The following is a 26,929-nucleotide window of genomic DNA, read 5'->3' on the forward strand; positions in this document are numbered from 1 at the left end:
ATTTGTTAAGCAGGCACACGTACTTCTTATTGATTTTTTAATATCGAAGAAAATGTCCAAAGTTAGTTTCTTGGCTAGCAGCCTGCTCAGTTAACAAATTGTTCACCTTTAACTTAAGAGCCAACTTTCATGAAATACTTCAATCTCCAAGGACATTGAAGGCCCTCAGCTTACAACTAGGCATGGAAATCAAAGTTCTTTCCAGCCAGAATGCAATTTTTTAAAAAAAGAAGGGAGAGTTAGTAAATAGCAAGCCTAGGAAGAAGCTAACAGAAAGCTGTGCTCGTTATACATGCAGTAAGGTAGAACAATAAGGCTGAATAGATGAAAACCCTAGACTAGAATATCACATAATCACTTCCCTTCCCAGGGTTTTTGTGTCGCAGATATTCATACAATTAGGCTTGGAGGTGACGCTACAGAGAGCTTTTGGGTTTTGATGTTATCACATTTTATGGGTGTGAAATTTGATAATTTCACAGGTATGTAAAATAATTTCTTTTACCATGTTATTTAAGACAGGTAAAATGTACACTAGGGTAATTTTTCAGTCTTCCAAATGTATATATTATTTACTTATATTTACTAAGAAACCTATTGTGAAGTCTCTTCTTATTCATGTCTGGTATCGAATGTAGAGGAGGAATATCATTCATATAAGAGTACTATATATTTCTTTTTATCCTTATTGCAGAAAAAATCTTGAAGAATTTCCAAAAGAGGATGAGTGAAGTTAAGAGGATTCTTTATCTATAGCTTTACTAGTTATCAGCTCTATTCTTTAATTGAAACTGAAGTGAGCAGCTGTTAGCTTCCCTCCTACTAAGCACTAGCATGGTAGATTTTAAACAATAAACAGTTAACACTATTTGGTGTCTTAAAATCAACACCCCCAAAAAAACATCTGGCTGTGATACTCAAGGACGCAAATAGTGAGCCGTTTATGCGATCGAGTTGGCTGTTTAGAAGTATCAGCCTTTATGAAAGTTGTACGAGTATTTATTCCTGCTTTCAGATGAAAGAAAGAGTCACTTGCATGAAACAGAGCATGTGTGTTTGTGTCTGTCTGAAAGAGAAGAGGGAGAAGTGAGGGTAGAGAGTTTGATACCTGTTGGCAACACGAGCAGGTTTGTGTAACGCCGTTATGTGCCAGGTTGGATTGATTCCACTCTATTTAGTCTGGTACTAAACACAAACTGTTTGAATTGAGACAGATTCAAGACATGACTGAACAGCAACGAACCACACAGGAATTCCTGCCTGTGTTAAGTGGTGTCACCTTCATGGCGGTAGGCAGTAACTAAATAAGGATTTGAATTAATCTCTTCTATAATATCCACACAGAAACTGCCATAGGCTTTCTGTGGTCAAGCTTTGCAGTGCCTCCCAGGCTCCCCAGCCAAGCACTGTGTACAGGTCTGATACTGTCTAGCAGGGATGCTGTCTGACAGGTCGGGGCTCCTGATTGGGATGCTGCTACCCAACAGATACTGTGGCCAAGCAGAATGTAAGTACGTGTTACTCCTCTGCCTTCCTCAAAGAGGAGATGAAGTGTTTAGTGGAACAGTCAGCTTCAGGGGTCGACAGACTCCTGCATTTCTTCTCTGGGAGCCTTGGCAGTGATGCAACTAACGAGCAACTGGAGCTAAGGGTCTTTCTCCCTCTCCGAAGTTTCAGCTGGGTGCATTATCTATTTAGTCAACCAAAGAAAGGGAAGGAAAATAACTTGTGGGACAGGGATGACTCCTAGCTAGTTATGGCTAATGATTCATTCCCATCTCAGCTTTTAAGAGGAAGAGAAGTATTTCTGGGATGCTTTCCCCTCGGAAAGTAGGAAAGGAAGCTATCATACCATTCCTATTAATTTATTTACCTAGGGGGTGCAGAGCTTTGGGGGGGAAGGAAGGTATTGATAAATCTGGGGGACTTCCCCCCCCCCCGGTTCTTCCAGCCTCCTCCTCCTTCATTTACATATTTGGCTGGTGGGTGATTTTTATTCTCAGCACGAAAACTGCAATCTATTTCAATGCATGAATGCAGCCCTGCATCTATTCAACACAGTGAAATAGCCCAGAGATTTATTGTGCTAAATAAGAAAACAAGAAGAAACAGGTTCTCCAGCCTTGGAAGCAACCCTCTGTGATCTAAAGTCCTGATCCTTTAAAGGAAGGGAAAGAAAGGAAGAAAAAAAAAAACCACCACCAAACCCACCCCAAAAAACCAAAACAGGAAGAGAAATAGCCACACCACCACCACTCCTCCTCCTCCTCCCAAGGGAATAAAAAAAATCCTAACATCCCATGACATTTTCATTATCAGGAATCTCAAAACATCTGACTTAATGAGCCAATACAGTTCAGCCTAATACTGTACCTATTAACAAGGAAGGTACATGCACAGTGCACCTTGCAAGAACACAGACACTAAGTCAAAAAGAAATCTACAGAGACAGCCCTCTGCCAGCAAGACATAAATAATATTCATAAAATGAATACTCACTCTTTCAAGGACCAAGGAAACCGCTTGCTGACAGCCACTTCACACCCGGATTGAAAGGGTGAGGTAAAAAACATTAGTCAGTCCCTGTGAACAGGCAGGATTCTCCAGATTTTCTTTTCATGCTTTTTGAGGCTGCTGATGCTGGAGGAGATGCTGGTTACTTAGCTTCTCGGGTTTCTGTGCCTGCATGCTAAAGTGCAGTTATTAATTTCTCTCTTTGCACAAGCCAGCGGCAGCAGCACGTCTCCAGGAAAGCAGGAATATTCCAAATAAATCCACGAATTCCGGGTCTGAGCGCTCCAACGTGCCTGCCTGCAAAATGTAACTGTGAAGTGATGTGGAAAAGTGAGCTAGGAGCCTCCCCTGACAGCTCTTATTGGGCTGATCTCGGAGGCAGGTCTAGCGCTTGGAAATTCATGTAAGCAGTTTTGGGTGGTGGTTTTTCCTCCTCCCTCTCCTTCGCACCCCCTCACCCCGCCTTTAACCTGGTAAGCACACAACTTTTCCACAAACCGTGGAGCCACTCGTTCCCCGGAGCCGTGGCAGGCGCCCGCACCGCCAACTCCGAGCCGGGGCATTTCCCTCAGGCCGGGCGAGAAGGGCGCGGGGGCAGGCGCCGAGGCGGTCCCTGCTGAGGGAGGTGTGGGGGGGAGGCTAGGCACTGAGCCGCGGGGCCACCGGGGAGGCGCCCGCCAGGGCCGGGATGGCGGAGCAGCACGGCAGGGCTGGGACGTGCCCAGAGCGCCGGGAGATGGGCGGCGGGAGGGAGGAAGAGCGGCGGTAAAGCGCTGCAGGGGCAGGGGGCGCGAGAGACGGCGGGCGACAAGGAGCTCCCCGTCCTCTGAGGCGATGCCCGCCACGAACGGGAGGCCGGGGCCGCCGGGAGACGGGCAGCAGGCACAGCGGGTGGCGATTGGGGCCCACGGGAGGAGGCAGGACCCCGGAGAGGGCTGCGGAGGGGTAAGGAGCAGGCGGGAAGGGCAGGAGGCAGTTCCTCATCTCCGTGACAGACGCTGCGGGAGAAACAGTCGGACGCTCCGGGGACAGGGAAACTACCCTTTAAAAAACCTTTTCCAAACAATCCCAAAGAACTGCAGGCATTTAAATTTTCTCCTGTACTGTTTTAAAGCCAAGGGTGGTAATCAAATTATAAGCAGGAGTCTGAAACAGCCTAAACGCAGAACAGAGCCAAGACCTCGACACAGCAAGAGATGGCTGAAGGGCAACCACAATACAGTAAGTTGTTGACCATCGCCCAGTTTCTAAATCCTCTTTGTGAGTGACAGTACTGGTACTCCGCACAGCCCCAGCTTGTGAAGTGCTGGAAAGAGGCTAAAGGACCCTAAGCATCGAGTATCCTCAGCTGCCTTTGACTTTAAGGAGCTGAAGGTTGCTCATCCCTCCTGAGGGCTCAGCACTGAGAGCCCCTGAGGAGGGCTGAGGAATACCACGGCCAGCGCGCCGTGAAAAGTCCAAGCAACCCCTTTGCCCATCTTCTTTAGCAATTGAGTGTTTTCTTCCTTTTCATGCTGCATGTATTATCTATTAGAAGATTAAGTGTCTTATATTTAATAATTACAGACATCATAGCTCTAAATAGTACCACCACCTATATTTTTTCCCCAGGTTTAATGTTTACCACTAGAGAAGGGGTCAGTACTGTGCTAGGAGCACAAGGAACAAACATGGTCAGGTACAGACGATGACTCTTAAAATGGAGGATTGATTCAACACCTAACTAGTACTGTTGTGGAAGCTTAAGTGCACTCAGTTCCATACTCTTTCCCAACTTTCCTTGACCAGTATTATGTTGTGTTTAAGATGAGCATTCAGTATGCTTCTGTATTATTAAAGCTGGTTTGTTGCTCAACTTTATTTTTAAATGGCTGGTCATCTTAAACTCACTCATAGAAACTGAAAACCTTTTAACCTTAAACAAAAAATGACTACATTGTTGAAGATCTATCTAGGATTACAGAAAATGGACCCTAGTATTCGTCTATATAGTAGGAATACCATTTAATTTAGTTTCATGATTGTTAATCTTATTTTTCATGCTGATACTATTTGTACATGCATGCAAGACCGTGAAAGAGAGAAAGGGGGAGACCTGCATTTGGAACTTTTACGTGCTTCACTTTATTTTAACTAAATGCAATTTACTGCAGATAACAGGTGCATTTCTTCTTGCACAAGCATTCATTCTGAAAAGTCTTAAATTCATTAGAATGTAGCAAAATGTACCTAGAATTCGACATTTTTTCAAGGGCAATGAAGAAGCATCTACTATTTCTTTGCTTCCCTCAGCCAAAGCATTTACTTTCCAACTATGAGCCTGGGATGATTTCTTGGAGAAGGATAGATATAAAATACACAATACTTACTTGAAGCAGGCAGAGAGCCTTGAGGGAAATACAAAACACTGCAGTGCAATAGATAACATCAGAAGTGTGGCTTCCCTTTACCTGGGGTTCCACTGAGGCAAAGAGTATTTTTCTCCCCTGTCCTTCCACCAACTGAACAACAGAGTGAGAATATAGATGCTGTCACAAGGAAACATAAGGCTGTTTAGCCTGTCTTTTCTCCTGGTAATTAATGACAGGTTTTTTTAAAACTTTTTTTAAGGTTTCAGTAACAGTAGGTGCACACCTCATTTCTACTAAAAATACATGAGGAAAGCCACCACGAATAAAAATTCTCACTAATAAGAATGGGTTAGATCCCTTGTGTCTGTGCTTTAAACAGGCAGTACAGTTGTGTGAGGGAAGAAAGCTAATGGTAGAGGTTGTACTTTCAAGTACAGCTTAAAAGTTTAGGTTTTGTTTTGATTTCAACCTTTAACTTTTGCCATTTGTTCTATGTGACCTTGCTTGCAGTTGGAAATTACTGGGCCAAATGCTATGCTCTTTCATCCTCAAGTTGTTGTAGGAGAGGGTGATAAGTGTCTTATTAAAATGGATCATGTCATCCATGAATTCCCCTGCTGTAAAGCCTTTCAGATGGAGTAAGTCTTGACAGGAAGTGTATGGATTAATAATTTTAAAATAATCTTGGAATAGCAAAGGAACATTTACAACTTTCTCCATCCTATCCAAACTAAATGATTTAATGATATTTATCATAGCAATATATATACACACACTATCACATAGCACTGATGAGTATGCTGGCCAAAAATTGTTTCCTCATAATATATAAGAAAGATACTTCTATCTCCTAAATGGTCATTTCATTTTTTTTAAGCAAAAACCAGCTCTGACTCCAACTGAAATGGGATCAAGATTTTTAGTTTAATAACTATAGTGAAGAAAAAAATCATCTGCAAAATGCATGTCAATGAATGCATTGTGGATCAAATTGGAATTCAGTTTTTAATATTAAATCTTTGTACCAGAAAAAAATGCATTGGGTTGGGGGTGGTGGTGGTATGCATGTATGTTGTTTTTGTGTGTGGTTGTTTTTCTTTTTGGGGTATATTTGGTTGGGGGGGGGGGGTGTTGGCTCCTTTTTTGTTTGTGACTGATAAGGGGAAAAATTAACCTCTGCTTGAAAAAGAACCTGGAGATTTTTTTCCGTATTACTTTGCTTTTATGAATAAGAAGGATTAAAACCCTAATGTGATTTCTCATTCATATACAGACAGGAAATATCTGTGTACCATCTAAAAATTTGTGGCATAATGGAATACAAGGATCTTTTCACCCTTTTATGTTGTTGTGAAAACAGTTGTTGATTATCATATAATTCTTTGTTCCTCAACATTGCAAAGCAGTGCAATAAACTGTTTTCTGAAGACAGAATTTCGACCTTACTGCTTAAAAATATTCAATAGAAGTGACTTGAAATGAGCTCTTAAGGAGCAACTCAATCACAACACAGCCTTACAAGGACTGCTGCTGATGTAGATGTTCAGCGTCATCCTATTTAAATAACAATGCAAAAGTCAGGAACTTGAAAGGGGTGGGGAGGAGAGTGAAGGGAAGCATGCCTGGAAAAGAAACCACTGTTTTAATTCCTCATATTCAGATTTTATTCCATCGGATCACTTACTAATGAGATATTTACCTTAAAGTATCAGTAGCTGATTTCAGTTTTCAATATACAATATAGCACCTGATCCAAAATTACCTGAGGTTAATGAGTCCAGTGTGAATTACTGAAGTTATTTTACTGCAAGCAACTTTTGCTTACAGGGATTACCACTAGCATGCCACTTCAAAGCAATATTAATAATACAAAATTGATAACTGATCTGAGTTACAAAAGCAGGTTTACAGAATAGTGGTGTATCCTATCATTATTAAAGCTTTAAATGAATTCAATGCTGTTTTCTCAGGCAATATCCAAAAGCTCTACCTAGTTTGTACCTTTCAGTCAAGTTATGTGAGGGATTACTTCTAAATTTAATTTGTTTTGAAAGCTAGAATTCACATTCCATAAACTAAGAAGAAACAAGGTAAGTCCAGAAGATTTCTGAATAAAATACGTGCTTTCATCAGTTCACTCTGCCAGTACAGAGACATAATTATCTTCAGAACATAGGTTCTTACCACTGTCTTGCAAACCTTTAAAACCTGCTTGTATACAGTTATCACAAGTTGGTTATCATGAAAAATAATGATTCCCCTGTGTTTGGGAAGTCACTGAAGACAGCTGTAACTCAAAAAAGTTCTATTATATAATGCTTAAAGCTGATACTATAGATGAAAACAAAAGAAATTATACAAATGGCCCACGAAATAAAGGTATATGGTTTGGGGTAGGTTTCTTCTTTTGTACTGACAGAAATTCGTGGTTTCATTTTAACAGGGAAAGCTAGAAACACTCAGAAACTTAAGTGAGAAATTTGCAAAGGAATGCCAGGTCTCTATAGAGATCAAAACCAGTTAAAATTCAATATCCAACACTGGAATAGAAAACTTGAAAAACCCCACTGAAGGAAGAACAGACCATAAAGCAGCAGCATCCATAATTGACAAAAATTATTCTCAATCACCTAAAAATACTTGCTTTCCAGTCTGGCCTCCTGTGAGAGACATCTAATCAAAGTCCATTCTCTTGTTACTCAATACATGAAAATAAATACACTAATTTTGACTAAGTTACTTTTGCCTTGATTGGACAAACACATTCTTATAACTATGCAAATTCCATTTCCAGCCCATGGACTGTCAAATAGAAACAAAGGTTTAACCTAACAGCAGCACTGGGGGTTTTTGGGCCCTCTTCCCATCCAAAAATTATTCCATTTAGTAAAATAAAATGTAACTAGTTCTGAGCCCCCTTCACTGTCTAAAGATTTTAAAATATAAAACCCCCAACTACTAATTTGTGTACCATATGCACCAATGATATTATACAACGCATAAAAATAATAACACATTATCAAGTTTTATTATTCCTTGGGTACTGTTTGCAATTTTGATTAGTTGCTGTCAGGTTGACTATTAGAAAAACAAATATTTGTTTTGTACATCAAACACTAAGATAAAGACAAAAGAAAATTATAACAAGCAAGGCAATCAACCTATTTTTGTACATTAATGTTCTGGATACAAATTGTAAAGTTAATCTTTTGCTTTTCGTTTTCAATATGCCTTGTGAATATAGGTAACTGGGTTGGCTTCAGTAGCTGTACAAATATTTTTTGCTCTACTTCAAGTGCCCTCTAGTGTGCAGTAACTAAGCAGGTTAAAATAATTTTTTTCTTTTTCTTAACAGCCACTCTTCTAAATCCCAAACTAATGTGTAACACTGCTTTCCTTCTCATACAAAAGAGAAATTCATTGTTCACTGCTTTAATTGTGTGGATATAAATGAATTCTCTTCTATGTAAAAGCAAGTCACCCCCTTTGCTGTCAATTTTTTATTCTCAGAGGTAGTAGTTAAATAAAGCCCAATAATTCTGGACATTGCGCAAATGTTGTTGAGATACAAACAGTTTTCAGTGTTATTAGAATCAAAAGAACAGTCTTCTCTATCTGCAAAAGAAAATTAACATATTCATCAGGAAAACAAGACCCTAGAACAAGATTTAACAACAAAATCCCTAATTATGTTTCTAGAGTTTTGTTGTTTGATTGTGGTTTGCTTTTTTTTTAAATATATTTTTTTAAAGTGCTGGACACCACTGATAGTCCTAGCTTTGAAAGTTATTTTTAGCTATTCTAGGTAAACACAAATACACTCTAAAAATACACACTAATTTGTGAAAAATGGAAGTACTCTTATATAGACACCTACGTGCCATTGTTTATTAGCAAGTGACTGAATAAAGACACAAGGAATGTACTTTTTGTCACTAGTTTAGAAAATAAGTAATTCTACATGAATATAAATAATCACCGAGGCACACATGTAACAAGTTCTGTGTCTTCTCATCTGTCTTTAAGAGCAGGATTAATCTGTCCTTCCATTATGCTGATGTGGTTGGTCAAAATTTTGACATTACTTGGCTGGACAAGTTGCATCATGTTGGTCAGCAATAGGAAGTTCTGTACAATGCTGCTTTTTGAGTGCAGGAGGCAATGCGTACAGCCAAGCAGTTAGAGCTGTTTAACTGCCACATCAACAGGACAGAAGGTGGCTGCCTCACAACACAAAGAGGAAAGGGAGGATGGGAAAGAGAGAGGATATTGGGAGAAAATAGTCTGGAGAGGTAAAATCACCAGGTGCAGCTCCAAGAAAGAATGAAAAATATCAATGAATGTACCTGCAAGAGGTACTTAACTTATTTAATCATATTTTTAAGGGGCTCCCCTGTATTACAAAAGTAGGCTTAACCCTTGAGTTACCCACCTGAATTTCTCCACTGCACGAATGAGTTAATTTGGGGGGAACCATTGAAGAATTTTTCCCATTCCACATTTCATTGTGGTCTGACTTCATAGCCAAGCATTCACTTTCAAGCAGGATTTACCATAAAATTCCATGATAATCACAAGCTTAAGCATACTCCAATTAAAACAGATTTTTAATGGACTTCTAACTGAAAGCTGAGGTAAGAAGGATAGGTAGATCCTAGGAGAGATGGCATGCTTGCATATACTAGGGATGCAGGGATACTACAAGGTGAGAGAATTTAATCTTTTATGAGTTGTAAAATCAGTAGTACTTCCTGTAAGTGGAAAGAGTCATCATTGCTGTATCTGAGCTTGGGCTGTGGTTTCCAAGTGAGGTGCTGAAGGAAGCCAACGGGATTGTTTCCTGTTTGCTAGCTTAGACTCTTCCCTGCTTGGCATATGTCTCTCTGGAATGTTAGCTTTTGTACCTTAACTATTCCTCATGCATTCTGTGGAGAACATCGTTTTCTAACATTTTTAGCATACATTGAGGGTAACAGAAGGGAAAGCTAAACATCACAGTACATCAATAGACAGTTTTCTAGCACCTAACAGCCTATTTTCATCTATTTTAGTAGCCACGCTGCACCCAGGCAACAACTAGATTTATGCCGGACAGAACACCAGAAGAGACACTCTTACACTTTACAGCAAGTAGAGACCTAATGTACATGTTAGTAGGGGCTAGATAGGTCTTGGTGGTGATCTGGGAAAATAAACTGCATTCATTATCATCAGATTTGAGTAAAGTTATCCAGACTGCATTCAGCCCTCATCATTACGGTGCAGTGATATGGGCGAACTGCTATTACAGCAGAAGCAAAATATACCTGCTATGAATACTAGTATAACATAATGAAAGAAAAAAGCCATTCACTGGCAAGGGTATCTCCTTGCTATAAAATGGATAAGTTAAAATTGACAGCATTGTTACCTCTGTTCTGAATGAGAAATGTCTTAAATTTAGACCAGCTTTTCATGAAGGTGCCTTCCTTAACTAGAGTAGAAATAGCGTATCTTAGGTGCATGTGAAGGTGACAGTAGTAGCAGGTAAACATACTAAAAGGTAGCTGTGGTCACTAATAGAAGCAAAAGGAAAACATAGCACAAGCCTCAGGTTTCAGCATGTACCACCTGAAGAAACTCCCAGAAAGGTAGTTTTGCATAGCCCATATCCCAAATCTAATAGCAACACAAGGTGAAGCTTTGCTGCTAGTCCAAATTGTATTTGTTTTTCCATTCTGACCACAGCAACAGATTAGGAGTATATGCTTATTTCAAAGTACTTTTCTCCAGAGATTTGTGTTTTGTTTCTTTATTTACATAGGTAAGTAAACATATTGCCCATAAAGTGGGTTTTTTTTTTCCCAGCAACTGCTGACATAGTAGTTTGGCAGCCTGATTTAAAAAAAAAGAAAAAATTTCTGGTGCATATGTAACAAATATCACTAATGAAGGAGAATATCAATCATTTAAATCCCCAGGACTTAGTGCTGAAGTACTTCTTCAGTAAGTAGCTAGAAAAGCAGAGTACATAGAAGAAGAATCATTTTACTGAAAAGAAGTAGTTTTAATGCCAGTAATTTAGTGAATCAAGTAAATACCTCCTGAAATATGTATACTACATTCATTTAAGAACTTTGATAGGTGGTGTTTATTGTTAAATAGTAGTAAAATCAAGTGAATAACTATCTGAGACTGAGTTGCTGAAAGTAATGGCCCCCACAGGAAACAACACGAAAATGATGTGGCGAATAGTTCTGTTGTTTGTTGATCCTCAGCTTCTTTGCAAGCCCTTTGAAGTAAAGGAACAGTAGTAAAGGCAGCGTTCTCCGTGAATTACTTGAGTCAAATAAGCTAATTGTGGCATAACAGAAGGAATAGTAGGGCCTGATTCACTACTGTGCTGATTTCACTAATTCCAGCCTAATACTGGAGTAACGCTATGGGTAAAAGATGACCCATATTTTTATTTAAATTAAAATCTCTAATATTCATCAAATATTTATAAGAATATATAACAAATAATTGTGGCAAACATTGCATAATAAAGATGAAAGGGAAATTAACCTTGTGAATTTTTAAGTTGAAGAATAAAGACCATTACATTAATAAGACTTAATTATATCATTAAATATTTAAAATTATGTCCTCTAATAAATGTTTTTATTTAACATATTTCTTTTTTATCTATTACTTTAGTAAAATGCCTTTAAGATATGAACAAAAACCCAGCAGAGGTGGGGTTTTTTTTTTTTTGATAGCCATGCAATTACAGAAAAAGCGAGAAGGAAGCCATATGCTACCTCTTCAACTCAAGGTCAGCTTTCAGGACAGAACAATCTGTACTGCCACAAGCCTCAACTCCCTGTCTGGGTGGGCTGGCGAGGGGCTGCATCTTTGCTAAGCATTTTTCTTCAATTATTCTCTTTTTCTAGGACTAGCTTGGGTCTATCTGTGCTAATGAACTAAGTTGAGCTAGCACAAATAAAGCTTATCGCCATCCATATTTCTAGCATTCCATTTAACATCTAACTCTATTAAAACGGGTAGAGAGGACAGTGTGTTCAAAGATCAGCTTCCTGCCTGCATTGATGAGTCCTCCCTTGCTATCACTGACAGAATACAGGTTGTGGTGGGTTGACCCTGGCTGGAGGCCAGGTGCCCACCAGAGCCGCTCTCTCACTCCCCTCATTCACTAAACAGGGGAGAAAAGGCATAACGAAATGCTTGTGGGTCGAGATAAGGACAGGGAGAGATCACTCACTAATTATCATCACAAGCAAAACAGACCAAACTTAGAGAGGGAATTCATCTAATTTATTACTAGGCAAAACAGAGTAGAGGAATGAGAAAATAAAATCAACTCTTAAAACACCTCCCCCCACCCCTCCCATCTTCCCGGGCTCAACTTCACTCCCGGCTACAACCTTCCCCCCCCTCAGCGGCACAGGGGGACAGGGAGTGGGGGTTACGGTCAGTTCATCTCATGGTGTTTCTGCCGCTTCTTCATCCTCAGGGGTAGGACTCCTCTCATCATTCCCCTGCTCCAGCATGGAGTCCCTCTCACGGGGTGCAGACCTTCAGGAGCAAACTGCTCCAGCGTGGGTCCCCCACGGGGTCACAAGTCCTGCCAGCAAACCTGCCCTGGCGTGGGCTCCCCTCTTCACGGGTCCACCGGTCCGGCCTGGAACTTGCTCCAGCATGGTCTTCCCATGGGCCACAGCCTCCTTCAGGTGCCTCCACCTGCTCCGGCATGGGGTCCTCCACGGGCTGCAGGTGGAATCTCTACACCCCCTCATCCTTCCTCCATGGGCTGCAGGGGGACAGCCTGCTTCACCATGGCCTTCTCCACGGGCTGCAGGGGGATCTCTGCTCCGGCGCCTGGAGCTCCTCCTCCCCCTCCTTCTTCACTGACCTTGGTGTCTGCAGAGTTTCTGACATCTTCTCACTCCTCTCTCCGGCTGCAAAAGCTCGCTCTCTCTAAGTGTTTTTCTACTTCTTAAATATGTTATCACAGAGGCGCTGGTTGGCTTGGCCTTGGCCAGCGGCGGGCCCGTCTTAGAGCCGGCTGGCATTGGCTCTGTCAGACACAGGGGGAGCTTCTAGCAGCTTCTCACAGAAGCCACCCCTGTAGCCCCCCCGCCACCAAAACCCTGCCACGCAAACCCAACACAAGGTGTAAAAGCAACAGTTGGAAACTATCAGGCAAGTCAGCACCTTGCAAGCAAGAGAAAGGGTCAGTTTGCTTGCAAAGGATTGGAGGGAACAAGCTTTGCAAGGAATACGACCCACCCCATCATCCCTGTGTCAATGTCACAAATTTTCTTCCTTACATTAATCTCAGCCTGTTCTCTCTAGACTTTTACTATTATTCTAAAAAAGAAAATCCAAGGAAGAGTTACAGCAAAAGCTTCTGAATCAAACCAAATGCCAGTCACCAGTTCTCAGCCCACAACAAGGTTATAGTCCTATCAGAAAGAAATTCCTTTCTCTGGCATACCTCCAAGCCTTTAAATGTCTCCCTATAATTATGGCACTTCCAAGTAACATTTATGTCTCTTCAGTATATTTCAGTTGTTCTTTCTGCCTTACTATACATATAAACCACAGACTCAGGTAGCTTGCGTCTCTCAGCTTTCCACTGAAAAACTGCATTACATGCACTTGCAAAAACACTGATTAAAATCAAATGGCAAGCACTAACAAATCAAATCTAACTCATCAGCATTTCGGATTTATCAGAGGCTACAATTTAATGATGCTTTAGTGGAAATTCTCTTCACTTACAAGCACATAAATATGAGGCCCTATCTGTTTAGCTATTGTTGCTTTTTCCAGTTAAGCCATTCTTTCTGTTTACCACAGTAATACTTTTTCTGATTTAATCCCTGCAAATTCTTGTTTATTTTTGTAATATTCTTTTGACTTGTCTTCTGTAGATTGTGTGTTTTGTTGCTATGATTGGTTTCCCACTATCCCTCACCATTTCCCACTCATCTATCCGTCACCACCCATACTGTAATCACAGAAATGTTATTTGCTGGTAGACAGATGCATAGGGTTACTGGCAGGAGTATTACCATACTGCAGTGCAAATACTGTGCAGAATATTAAAGAATCATGAATCAAATCTTAGTAAAAGAGTATTCTTGAGAGTTATCAAAAAGATTGAACTAAGTCTGGTTTGCTTGTTTACACATTGGACAACTCATCTAAAACTGGGTAACTTATTTACGTTTGGCAGCTAAGAGTGCACTGGAGATACAGTCTTCAAATTAACATGCGTGATGCTGCAAATATAATCTGGGATAAACACATCTTCCATTATGTATAGCTGCCAGTCACATTGTTACAGTATTCTTTTCAGTGCACAAGTAAAACAATGCTACAAAGCAAATAAGCTCTGAGCTTTCACTTCAGTATCTGCCCAATAAACAATCCCCTGCAAATAAGGTATGACATTATTTGGAATAGTTACCAAAACAAATCCCCCCAAAAAACCAGTTTTCCAGCAGTGTCATATCCTACCATTTTATTTACCTAAGGTTCAAGAGGCAGCAGGAAAAACAAGTGAGCTTCCACTAGCATTACGCTTTACTTTGCCTTGAAGTTTCCACAAATAAAGCATGTTTCTAACTGCAGAGGTTCAGAAGAGTGAAAAATGACACCATGCTTACAAATAAAAAGCAATAAGGAATAACATATATACTGTGGGTCAAATGGATCACCTTTGAAACGTAAGGTAAAGCAGTCTTCCTCGGCACATGTACAAACCAGCACAGTTAAGCAGTTGCCAGGGAATTTTAAGCAATCACTTATCAGCCATGTCACCACTAAAATTTCACCTGGGTGCGTGTTTCAGTGATACACAGCAGCACGTATAGTCTAAAAGGGTCCACTGCCACATCTCCCTTCTCTGTTGATTAAGTTGACAAAGAAAATGCAAAGATACCGCCAGAGACAGGAATGCTGGAACCACTGAGCCAAAGATGCTTTCCCATGGTAATTTTGCCTTTTCCTCTCACTACTTCAGTGTAAGAGGACAATTTGCAGCAGCGTGCCCTGAGCGCTAGCCTCATCACTGATAGACAGGTGTGCACATATAGGGGTAATGCGCACACATGCTTATATAGACTGCTTATACCAGAGGTTTACAAATGCTCAGTACATTGTAAGATCTCTTCTGAAAAGTGACTGACTGCTGTCACTGGGAGTAAGACAGGATTTATCATTTGCTTTATATTTCAGCCCAGACATGTTTGGACGGGTGTATGGTTTTCACACAAAGCTCTCTGTTAAAGTGCCTTCAGACAGACTTTTAGTCTCCACACCACAGTTCACTGCACACCCTTACCCTGAGTTGTCTCATATATAATTTAAACGTTTAATGCAAAGTAAAGCTAATGTTAACAATACATATTTTTGAAGACTGACAGTATAATGCTTTATTTCCTAAAGGAATAACTGGAGTGATCCATAAGCAAATATAAACTCAAGTAACACCATCTGAACAGATATAAATTGTGCTCATCCTTGAGAAATCTTAGAGTGCATGCTTCCCTTCCTCCTCCTCAACTAGACAAAGTGCGATTTACTGTGTGGTTTTCTTTCAGATGAGGTATTAAAAGCTGCAGTGCACTCTATTCTGTATTGGTATTAATGATACCTTTGGAACTGCGATGTCTTTGATATGTATTGTGCGCTGCTGACTGATGGCTCTTTCTAGCCTAGAAAGGTACTTTGTCTTAGCAGGATTGTGTGGGCTGAGAGCGGAGGCCACAAGGATATTTTGAAGTTGAGGATTTTAAATTAATATAAAGTATCATATCATTAAAGTTGAGATAGTAATACCCTCTAAAGTCACTCTAAACTTTCTTTGTCCATGCAGGAAATTATTAGATATTATCCTATCTTGGTTCTGGATATCCTTTATTGCTATTCATTCTCAGACTCAGTAGATGAGAATCCACGCAAGCAAGAGCAGGGACAGCAGAATCATCCTCTTTGTGCACGTTCCTTGCATACTTGCTGCAAGGGCCCCCAAATTCTTTTTTAAATACTCAGAAGCACCAGTTCTGGTAATTGTATGACTAATATCTTCATTATCAGAAAGTGCTATCTTTCACATACAACAAGTGGAGATTATACCAACATCAGCACTGAAAAAAGGATTTAGGAAGGGGGAATTGTTTATCAAAAGGTAAAATGATAAAGTTAAAAGATTAATTTGTAGCACATCTTTTTCTTAACCTGTTTTATAAACTGCTGTCTATAGTAAATATACATTAGATAAACAGCGTGCAAAATGATTCCACATTTTCTTAAGTATTACTACTACGGTAAAAAAATTTTGCATAAGAGAAGACTCATGTTCTGCTACAAGATTTTAATTATGCCATCTGAAGCATGAGCAGTGGTTAAAAGCACAAAAGGTTGGAGACAGAAGAAAAAATTTGGCTTGGGTAGGAAATCAGATGGTTGTTAGGGACTGAAAGCTACAAACAACTCGGCCAGTCAGTGATCAATGCAATTTCTAGTAGAGAGCTGTTTACTCTGCAGAACCGCTTTTGTGCTAGCATTGAGCATCAGTCATCCCAGGAGTCTTGGAGACGAAAAGGACTCTGGACTGCTGGCTGAACCCCTCAGTCTCAGGAGCAGCCTTTTGACGTCAGGTTTGAGAAACACCAGCAGGGCAACATGGGAAACAATCGGTGCTGCTGCCCACGCTGAACCTGTTCTATGAATAGACAACTTCACTCTCTAGGCTTATCAATCTGTCACCAAGAAAAAAACAGAAAGGAAAATTAAAAGGTTATGATGTTATCTTCTCCAAAAATAGGATTTCAGTCATCCTGGAGAAGTGCTGTGCTTGGATATATTCACTCAGGTTCTGCAGTCTGCTGACATCTCCCTACTGTCACCAGTACAGAGCTTCCTCTTGGTACTGCTAAAGGTCACAGAGCATCAGGGGGGTGGAAGGAGACCTCCATGTAAATGGCCGTAAGAAAACGTCTTCAGGATTAACGTGACTTTGAAAGAATTGCAACAGTCTCTTTATGTTTCTTTGCTGTTGTTGAAAACATCAAAACAAGGAGTGCCTTCCATTATTCAGCATTGTCTCAAGTCTATCAAAGACTAAAGATTAGTTCCTAAAAATGTATGCTGCTGACTGAACGAGTTATTCGGGTAGCCTGGTTTCTTATATTTCTGAGCTAACATGCAAAACAAAGGATCAGAGATTGCAAGTGCAGAAGAGACTAGTAGAAAACAATCTAAGGAAAAAAGAAAAAAAACAACTGGTAAACATCAAATGTTATCTTCAAGAATGAAAAGAAATTAGTGAATGCCACTATTCACTTTACTTAGAAAGTTCAATGGCATCAGTATAAATTGGAAGAAAATCCTCTGGCATGAAAGAGGCTAATTCAGTTCTCAGGGCAAAGTAGAGGATCACAATGGTAAGCCTGACCCTGTAAGGTGCTGAATGCCACATGGTAGCCTACAAGCACACAGTGCTCAGCACTTCTGAGGGTCAAGCCTTTGGCACTCTGGCATTTGAGATTCAGTCTCCCTATAGCTTAGGATTGATCTCCCCTGTCTCTGGATAAAAAAATAAAAATAAACAAACTGTAACCTTGAAATTGTCATCCAAACCTGGAGTCCAGCCAAAAGAACAGAAACAAAATCCCTTTGAGAAGCAGAACAGCGACCCCAGAGGTCACTATTGATGCATCAAATAGAAACAGTGGATTTTGATATAGCAAGGGCTTACATAATTTCATTTTTATTCAAAAGCTAAAAATGTAATCATATTTTTTCCCCCTGAAATGCAGAATTGCATCCGTTGCCATTTAAACACAGATACTCCAGGGTATCTTAATATCCATTTGGAACTGAAAATGCACAGACATGCTTGAACGCAGCAGTTAGAGAAGACAACATTCTTACTCCATGGCAATAGGATAGTTTTTCTACTCTCTTCATTGCTTTTGGGAACAGAAGAAGTTGCCAGTAGCTTCAAAGCTGTGCAAAGGAAGCAAGCCATATTCAAGCTAGGAATGGCACCAGTCAACTCCCCAGAAGGAGGGATAACAAGTGGTCAAGCTTTTATGATTCATTGCAAAACAAGTAAGTTTGCATTCTGGGGTGGTTTTTTCCTTTAGATGAGGCAATATTCTGAGTTCAAATCAATAAAGAACTCAAGCATGCTGTAGGTTCTGTTTCCTCAGAAGCCTAAAACCCTACTTGAGGTTCACTGAAACTGAGGAAAGCAAAGACCACAGAATGGTATTTCAAATGTTTATGCTTAAACGTAGCTCACGGCAATGTGCTCATTGCATATGGTTTCCATACTCATAATAGGCAACACCCGGCAGACACCAAGCAAATGTGCAACGGCACAGGAAGATGCACCCTCAATTCCCAGGGGTTAACCAAATAAAATTCCAGACAATTACACTTCAGACCTGCAGAATATCAGTCTAAAAATAAGAAAAACAGGAAAGTAAATGGGAAACTACACAATAGCGTACATTTTATATAAAAATATCTGCAAAAAGAAAGTAAATTAAGAGGCCCTCAAAGATTCAGCCAAGGGAAAAATACTATATAAATAGGAATAAACAGAGAGAAACAAGTGTTTTGAAGCAAAGTGCAAGGAATTTGATTGCTCTATCAGTGACTATGTTGGCTACACAGTACACCTACCAATAATGCATTTTATTATCTAATATTTATCACTTTTGACGGTCACAGGTGTTCCTACTTCAAAAAGGTTTTAGCAAATGCCCCTAACTGTGTGACATCTGGATACTGTCATCGCACTAACAAGAGGTAACTTTTGCCACTAGGCTCTGCTCTGGCAGATGTGTTTTTACTGCCATTGTTCATTTCCTTCCCTGTTAAAATGCAAAACATTAGCTTTTACTTACCAATAGACATAACTTGTTCTTTTCTACACCATGAAGTCAGTCAGATCCTTGTATACTGTTAGTCCAATCAGGTAAAATATTAAATAGAACAAAGTTTTACTTGCTAGAATACTGGGTCAGATTCTCAAGTAATATAAATTAAAGGCCATGGAACTATTACACTTGACACGTTTTGTTAAGCATGTTTTCCATGTTGTTAAAAGAGAGTGTTTAATAAAAAAAACACTCAGGAAGGAAATAGCAAGTTTTCTCTCCTGCAGAGAGCAAGCTGCTTTGAGGTAAGGCAGAGTCAAGCTTAAAATATTTTGCAGAAAATATTTTTCACAAAAACCTAAAAAAAATCTTTGGAAACCTCATTGTTTCTAGATCCCTATATGTAGCTGAGTAAAATTAACATATTGTTAAGTCCCAAAAAAGAGCAGTTTCAGCTGCTCAGGTACTCCTGATGGCCTGTAGAGTCATGCCCTGGGGACCACAGGTCTTCCTTCGGCCAGGAAGGACCCTTCGCCAGTTGGCTTTTTATGATGTTAATTGGTCCTGTGCCAGTGACTTCATGATTTCATTAGTATTTCATCTCCACAATAATCTAACACTGAACAAGATCCCTGACCTCAGATCCAAGCTGCCTCATGGCTAGCTGTCTGCAGAACACAGCAGATCAAAGGGAGATTACTCAGCCGACAGCTAGGAAATCAGATGCTTGCTGTGGTTCAGTGAGTCCCATCGAACACTGTATGGTTTTGCAAGATTGCCTGGTGCTGGAAAGCTTTTTATGATGAAACCAGCTTTGTTGGGATGAGATTATGATGGAAGACATCTAAAATTTTTTTTGCAGGTGAGTTTTTATTAACTTGTACTTTATTATTATCCCTTACAAAAGGAAAAAGTACAAACAGAACCTAAAAAGCTATATAAAAAATACGTTTAGCTAAACGATTATCTGTATTAGATAACTGCCCCATTCATAATATGTACTATGTTTTACTATTAACTGGCAGAAAAAGACAATACAATCAACAAGTCTATAATTTATGCACAACCCACCAGAGAGATCTCAACAATCCAGAGTGAATAAAAACAGTATTATGCATTCACAAGAGAATTACAGGATAATGTTTAACTAAACAAAATACTACAGTTTGTATATTACTAAAGATGGACATAAAGTTGCATCTAGAGATTTCTGAAAATGTGAACATCAAGGATTCAACAAAATACCACTTGTCTAGGAAAATTCCAATTTTATGTAATGTATTAATATCAATCTATGTCAGATTAGACAACGATATAAATTCTATTCTCTGATCTGAGAGGTTTTTTGCATATTAAATTATATAAAGCATTCTACACTTATGCCCAATTCTGTAGGAAATTAAACCCTATGATTATCAGTTGCCTAACAGCATCAGTGTTATAAATTAAAGGCTTTGAATAATGGCTAGCATGCATCTCAGCCATATTTCAAACTTTTAGAAAATAATCCATTTTTGGCAGACCATCTGACAAGTTCATAACTTTTCAACAAGGCTTATATTGTCATCAGTATTCTTTTGTTCATCGCATACCTATCAATTTTGTTCATCAAAACCTAGGGCCGTTTAAAATGTGGAAGAAGTTTGGTATGTTATGTGGGTCATTTATGGAAATCAGGAACATGATTAAACATTAATATTCATAAAAATGACTAGAAATTATGCACCACAAATCCAGATCACTTTGTGGCTTTTTAAACTCCATTGTATAATACAAAGCATTTTCTCAGTGAGGGACAGAAAACTTCAGGTGGAAAAAATATAATTACAAAATGGAAATCTAGCTTAGTTGAAGCTATGTAGTATATTAATGTTATTCTCATCACAGCAGGATATTGGTAAATAAGACTTACATCTATGAATGTTAATTTTTAAACACAAAATCTAGCACCTCTACTTCAAATGTAAACTAACTCCTATGTATTTCTGAGTTCTGGTAAAATTTACTGCAGAACTGTAGCACCACCACATATGGGATGATCCTTGCTTTTATAGAGAGCGAAGCAAAGAGTAGTCACTACATTAACTGAAAATAAATGCAAATGGTATAGAAAGTTGTTTTCATTATTTGGGAACAGATGAAAAAAACATTTGGAAAGCAAGTGTCTCTCACTGTGTCTATCAGAAGGTGGATCTCTGCAGAGAAAGCAGCTGTTCTGAGACACTGAACATAAACATAACATGGGAGAAGCAAAATCTGTTCTTTTTTGGTTTGGTTTTTTTGGAGGTTTGTAGGAAGATCATCCATTGAACATTCGGTACATTAAGGATGACAGTTTATCTCTGTTAGAACAAATCCGTACTTTCAGGCAGGGGTGTGTATTTGCTTTTTATAGCACATGTACGTCTTTGCATGTAAATTCAGCAGCATCCATGCTATCTGCACCTGCATAGCTCAAGTGTAAGCCTATGCTAACCTTTAGTGCAATATTTGCTATTGCTAATACCAGAGTTTCCCCATTTTATGATCCACTTGGCTCTAGACTGGAGCCAGAACAGAAGCCAACATATAAAAAGAATGCATTGTCAGAGCACAGGTGTGACTGCATAACATGGTGTAGACTAGCCAGGATAGTCCTAATTATTAGGGTTTAGTGTCACGCTGTCTTCTGCCACCACTGATTTATCATAACTATTTTTGTAGAACATTTTGCAGAGATTTTATTTCATGACTAAAATGCAAAGACTTATGTACAAAAATGAACCAGCACAAAATGAACACAAGTTACAGGCTCCTCCTTTGCCACCACTAGGTGAGAATTCTGCATTTATGAAGATTTTCTAAAGCTAATATAGTTGAACTTAGACACAAGACAGAACAGCATATATGGTACTAGGAATAGTAGCCTAGCATTCATTCTGTTGTCTCTTTTTATCCTTTTAAAAACACAACCAAGTTGTCCCCTTTATTTTCTTCTCATTTCTGCTTTTATATTTAGCTCTCTAACATTAAAAAGCTTGGAATAGGAGCGGGGGGATGACACGAAGCACAAAAAACTCCATTAACTCAGTACATTTAGGAAATTTTTTTGATCCTCCATTATTGCTCCTTCCAGGGTTCCACAGTGCATCAATCTCCTACAGCTATTTATTCCTTGTGTGTAACCTGCACTAGCTTTACTGTGCTTTTCTTTTGCATCATCATCACAAAGGCGACCTCCATAACAACAAAAAGAATGCTTTATAAAGGCACCATCAAACAGGTTAAAACTCTTCACTGTGTGAAACGCACCTAGGAAACTGCAGACCACGTTCCAGTGCAGGACAGCTGCAGCAGGGCCAACAGGAAAACCAAACAAGTCACTTGCCTTAGTGCTCAAGCACTGCAGACAGACAGTTACCTGATTGCTCGCTGCATAGCAAAGCACAATTGAACATAAATTCCCTAGCTTCTATCTAGTGGATCGTAGATTTCAGATACAGCTCTTCTCTATAGAGACCTATTGCTCAAATACTGCACCAGCAATATGTAACTGGGATTTACAGACCCTCCTGCCATCTGCGCTGCTTGGCCCTGATCCCGTCCATCCTCAGCGTGATCAACGTGCACTGCCATGTTCCCGGGTGTATGACTATCTGACTGTACCTCATGCTCTCGCACTGGGGGCAGACAGCCAGTACCATAGTGAAAACCAAATAGCTGAGGTGCTGCAGCCTGACCTACTGGCACTTATGCCCTGGCTGCTTAAATAAAATGCCTCTCACTTCCCAGGTTTGCATTAGAAGTTTAGCTCAAACATCGTCCTTATCCAAAAAGGATCTCTGCTGCAGCAAAGCCTCGGGCTGCAATGAGATTGCCAGGGAATTGCAAACAGTCTTTTGCAATACTGCTATTACCTAAGTGCTGCCAACGCGACTCCAGGCCTTGTCACAAGCTCAAACGCACTTGCACCTAGAGGGTAACAGGTAGCATTTTAGCAACAGTTGCAGGCAGTACCAACCTCGGGATTGCTAGGGTGTTGCTGTGATTAAGTTACCTTAAATTTGTGCTGAAGCAGGATGACAAACAGATTTTGGAATAAAACTGTGCTGCTTCCACTTTACCAGTTATTCTGACCACTCAGGAAATTGAGATCACCCTGCCCCCTCGTGGGGGGGAATCTGCAAAACGCAGTGCACAGCTGCAAGCTGGGGATGGGCCTTGCTGAACCCCCAGTTGTCACCCAGGGGTCCCTGCTTTATTGCCGAGCAAAGAGGGTTCCCTCAGACTGAAGCACTGTGCAGAGTTAGAACAGCTCAATCAGCGCTGCTTCTGGTGTTTCGTGCTACTCCCGTTTTGAGGAATGAGCACCTTACTTGCTGTGTTGGACAGGTCTGTCTCCCTTTTTTTACTTGGCATCAGAGCTTGCCTACGAACACAAGCCTAAATTAGGTAAAACTGTAAAGTCTGTAATCCTGCTAATGTCAAAATCAATAGCTTTGCCATTAACATCACTGTGAATGAAGTCAGCACACTGAAATAACTTTTACTGAAAATGTATTTCCTCAATCACACCTGACAGTGATTTGCATTTGCTAATCCATGCATATAGCATGTGCCCTACATCCTCTTTACACACAACGCCTCGATTTCACAGACTAGTTCTGATTACAGGAACTTATTGCCCCATGTAAGAGAACAGAAGAAAAAACACAACAAAACTCTTTCAAGGGACAGATAATGAGATTCTAGCAACTTACTTTCTGCTCCTTACTTCCTTTGTTTTTCTTACTACTTAACACACACCAACTCCAACTCTGACTATCTAAGGCTCAGAAGACTAAATTTGGAACTGATGTGTAGAAGATAAGTTACATATCTTTAAGTAGCTATTGAAGTTAGTTTTATCTTTATAACCAAGTATACTAAAGTAAATACACTTTGGAATGTGTTCTTATGAGTTAGGTACTGGCAAAGTTCTTTTTGATAAAAGTTTTATGTTGTTAGAAACTGTTGTACTTCCAATCTCCCTAAAGAATGCAAAGAACATGTAAATTAATTATAAATGCTGAACAAAACCCCACAGTTATTTAAATAAAAATTATAACAAAACATGGCAAACAGTTGTAGATTATTTTCTTGGATATATTTGCTGTAAATCAGTATTCAAAAACTGTATAGTTTTAATAATATACTAAGCTACATTAAAAAGTGTCCTCAAAGGACAAATATTGCTGCAATTTTCCTTAAATGGGGGGTTTGTGTATATATAGAAAAAGAATAGGATCACCATGAATGCTCACCATCTCCTCCAAATTTGATATACTAAAGTTTATGGATTTATGAACATGAGACATCATCACCATTTCTTTGCAAAAACTATGGAGTTTTATTCTGAATTCACTACTGCTCATAAAACTTCCCTGATTTGGGCTACATAATATGTAAAATCTACCTGTTACATGTGCCACATAGAAGGTGGAAGAAAAACATAATAAAACTATGGTTATGTTTTCCACCTTTTTTGTAACAGCAAAATGCATTAGCAAGAAATAATCCTGCAGTCTGCTATACTGGCTCTCTTTTATCTATTTTTGTTTAGGTTTTGTTGAAATCAACACCTTCTATCAGGGTAAGAATTTCAGTTTCATTTGTTTGCTCATTAAGAACAAGAAAGTGTGTAATTCAGTAAGGCTTGATGTACAGATGAAGCTGTCAAGAGCAATACAAATTCTAACAGAGTAGTTTCTCAAATGTGATAATTACTATTTATTTTATAGGCTTACACATGACATCCCATTATTAAAGTAACTCCCACTTCAGCTTTTATTATTAACCACACTTTTCAATCTCTTTATCGACCCCAAGCAAAACTGTATTTTTCTGCACAGCAACAACAAAAAGCTAACACTCAACATTTACTTTACCAGGAATTATTCTCAAACCTGTTTCCACATTTTAAAAGGTGCATCATTTGAAAATACCGATGGCATCCATTAGAGATTGACATTGCCCTTTAGAATAGACTGGATAAATCAAAATGTAGGGAAAACCAGTAGGACTTTCAAAAGCATTTAGAGGTAGTCCAGCTGAGTTCCCATACAGATCAATGGGGGTTTTAACACCACTTTCAAGGACAATAACAATCAGAAGAGACATGTAGCTGCTTCATACAGAATTCTGTGCTATTACATTGGATAATTATGGGGACTCCACAGACCTCCTAAAAATGTGTACCTGGCACGGCTGGGTCAACCTATGGTTTCATTCAGAAACACACTATACAGCCTCTTTATCAATGCTTCATACAAGCAGATTGCAGTCTGTCAGGTTCCTGCTCAGGATGTTTTGGCTCCGGATCCTCTTTCCGGGTATTGATCATGGCTACCTTCTTTATTATTTATTCTTCCGCGAGTATGAAGTGATAACCTCTCACAATTTTGGTTTAAGCCACTGTTCTCCTGAATGGAGTTTACTACTGCATGTGGAAGCAATACAAATGTATCACCACTTACAAGCTGGAAATGCACAGACACCAAACTACTTCACCAGGAGTAAATTCCACTTTCCTATGCCTATGTAAAGGCATCTGTCACATAGTATTGGGGGGGGGGGAATTGAACCCAAAAGACGAAATTAGCAAATTCAGAATAAATTAAAACCCCAATAACCACAACACTAGAGTCTCTTGCAGGAGATAAGGAAAAGAAATGGAAATTTCACCATGGACTGGGTGAGAGAGGAAGAATAATGATAAAAAGGACCAGCAATAGTCAGTAACAGAAGCAGAGCAGAAGAGAACATGCTGGATTATGTCCAGTCAAAAATGAGCAAGGAAAGAATTCAAAAAGAGCAGAAAAGTCAAAGAAAGTAGTCCATAGACCACACTTGAGCTTCGTAAAAAGGAAGGGAGATGAGATCAGAGAGTCTTACAGACTTTGAGATCTCACCTGACCTGTGAAATAAGTGTTCTTCCTCAATGGTTTTATATGTATTTTTGTTACATGGATGGTAGATTTTTGATCATATATGCCTTCAGAGATGCACTGCCGTGGCAAAGCACGCTAGTAAGCATCACAACACAGTAAGTTTGGCAGAAAGCATAGGATTTTAGGGGATTGTCCCTGAACATCTTCAAGAAAGCACAGCTGACTGAAAACACTATTGAGATCTGTTGGAGATTCTAATAATAAAGACAGCATCTATATACCACACAACTACCCCTAAGATTTAGGCAGGCTGTTTTCTCCTGACAAACACTTAGCTTTTTCATTAATAGGACAACATCAGTCTTGAGGATCCCACTGCTTCCCGCCCCCAGCCCGAACTGCATGCACACAGTCATGCACTATTGCCATCCTCCTCCATGCCTACAGTTTTGAGAAATGTACCAGTATTTGTGTATGGTCAGATTTTCCCATAATGGTAAAGTTCCCAAACAAAGCAGCAGTAATGAATATAAAAGCACTGCACACTAAGTTAAAAATAAAGCTGCAAAATTTTACTACAACATGGACATCAACATGTTCATTTGCTGCCAGTAACAGGGGAGATGACCAGCATTCAACCATCAATGTCTGACTTCTTTGTTGGTTTTCTTCTTTTTATAGATCTCTCTGCTGCACTTGTTTTGATATGCTTTTAGTCTAGTCAATTCTGCTGCTTTTTTTCAGTAATTGAAAGTCATACTAGAATTTTTAACAATGTTAATTTTTGGTGAAATAACACTTTTTTGTCTGAATTACTATAATTATATTCAATGCACTCTTTATTGCAGCCTATCGTCCAGATGGCTCTGTGGAAGAAATGGAGAAGCTAATATAATATATAAGGATGAAAATTACCAGTAGATTTGATATTGTTTAAGTGACTGAAGACTTCCCCCCCTCCCCAAGATAAAATGCAGTATCCTCAAAACTAGCACCCGTATTCTGTGATGCAGAAGAAAACAGATTTGTAAACCCATAAGAAGCATCTTTGATGTTTAGGTTTTTATATTCCTTTGATCAGAGATTAGTTGCTAAAATGCAGAAAAAGGATCACTTACTGATACACAATGAACCTTAAGAACTAACGTGGAAAAAAGACCCTAGAATATCAGGCTTATTGGCCACCACAGCTGAAATAGAACTCAATTTTAAGCATGAATAAGTACAACACTAATCTATAATTTCACCTAAAACATTTCCTAAATTATCTTTT

General features: G+C 39.4%; 1 protein-coding gene and 1 long non-coding RNA gene across 6 annotated transcripts in view; one reads left to right on the plus strand and one right to left on the minus strand.

The window, feature by feature from the left end:
* The window catches only part of CDH8 (cadherin 8), a 151,092-nt gene extending 148,246 nt beyond the window's left edge, over nt 1-2,846 (minus strand). For 4 of the 5 annotated variants that reach the window (XR_008579161.1, XM_054840965.1, XM_054840969.1 and 1 more), the window contains exon 1: nt 2,500-2,839. The gene's annotated coding sequence lies outside the window, so the exon portion shown is untranslated. Of the gene's footprint in view, nt 1-2,499 lie in introns of all 5 variants that reach the window. The other variant, XM_054840964.1, reaches the window with a different exon arrangement.
* Nucleotides 2,847-3,696: 850 nt separating this feature from the next.
* On the plus strand, nt 3,697-26,632 carry LOC129212430 (uncharacterized). Its single transcript, XR_008579165.1, has 3 exons — nt 3,697-3,735; nt 24,330-24,359; nt 26,505-26,632. It is a non-coding gene; the product is annotated as an uncharacterized LOC129212430 (long non-coding RNA).
* The last annotated feature ends 297 nt before the right edge of the window (nt 26,633-26,929 follow it).

Source organism: Grus americana, chromosome 13, assembly GCF_028858705.1.
Source record: "Grus americana isolate bGruAme1 chromosome 13, bGruAme1.mat, whole genome shotgun sequence".
Taxonomy (NCBI): domain Eukaryota; kingdom Metazoa; phylum Chordata; class Aves; order Gruiformes; family Gruidae; genus Grus; species Grus americana.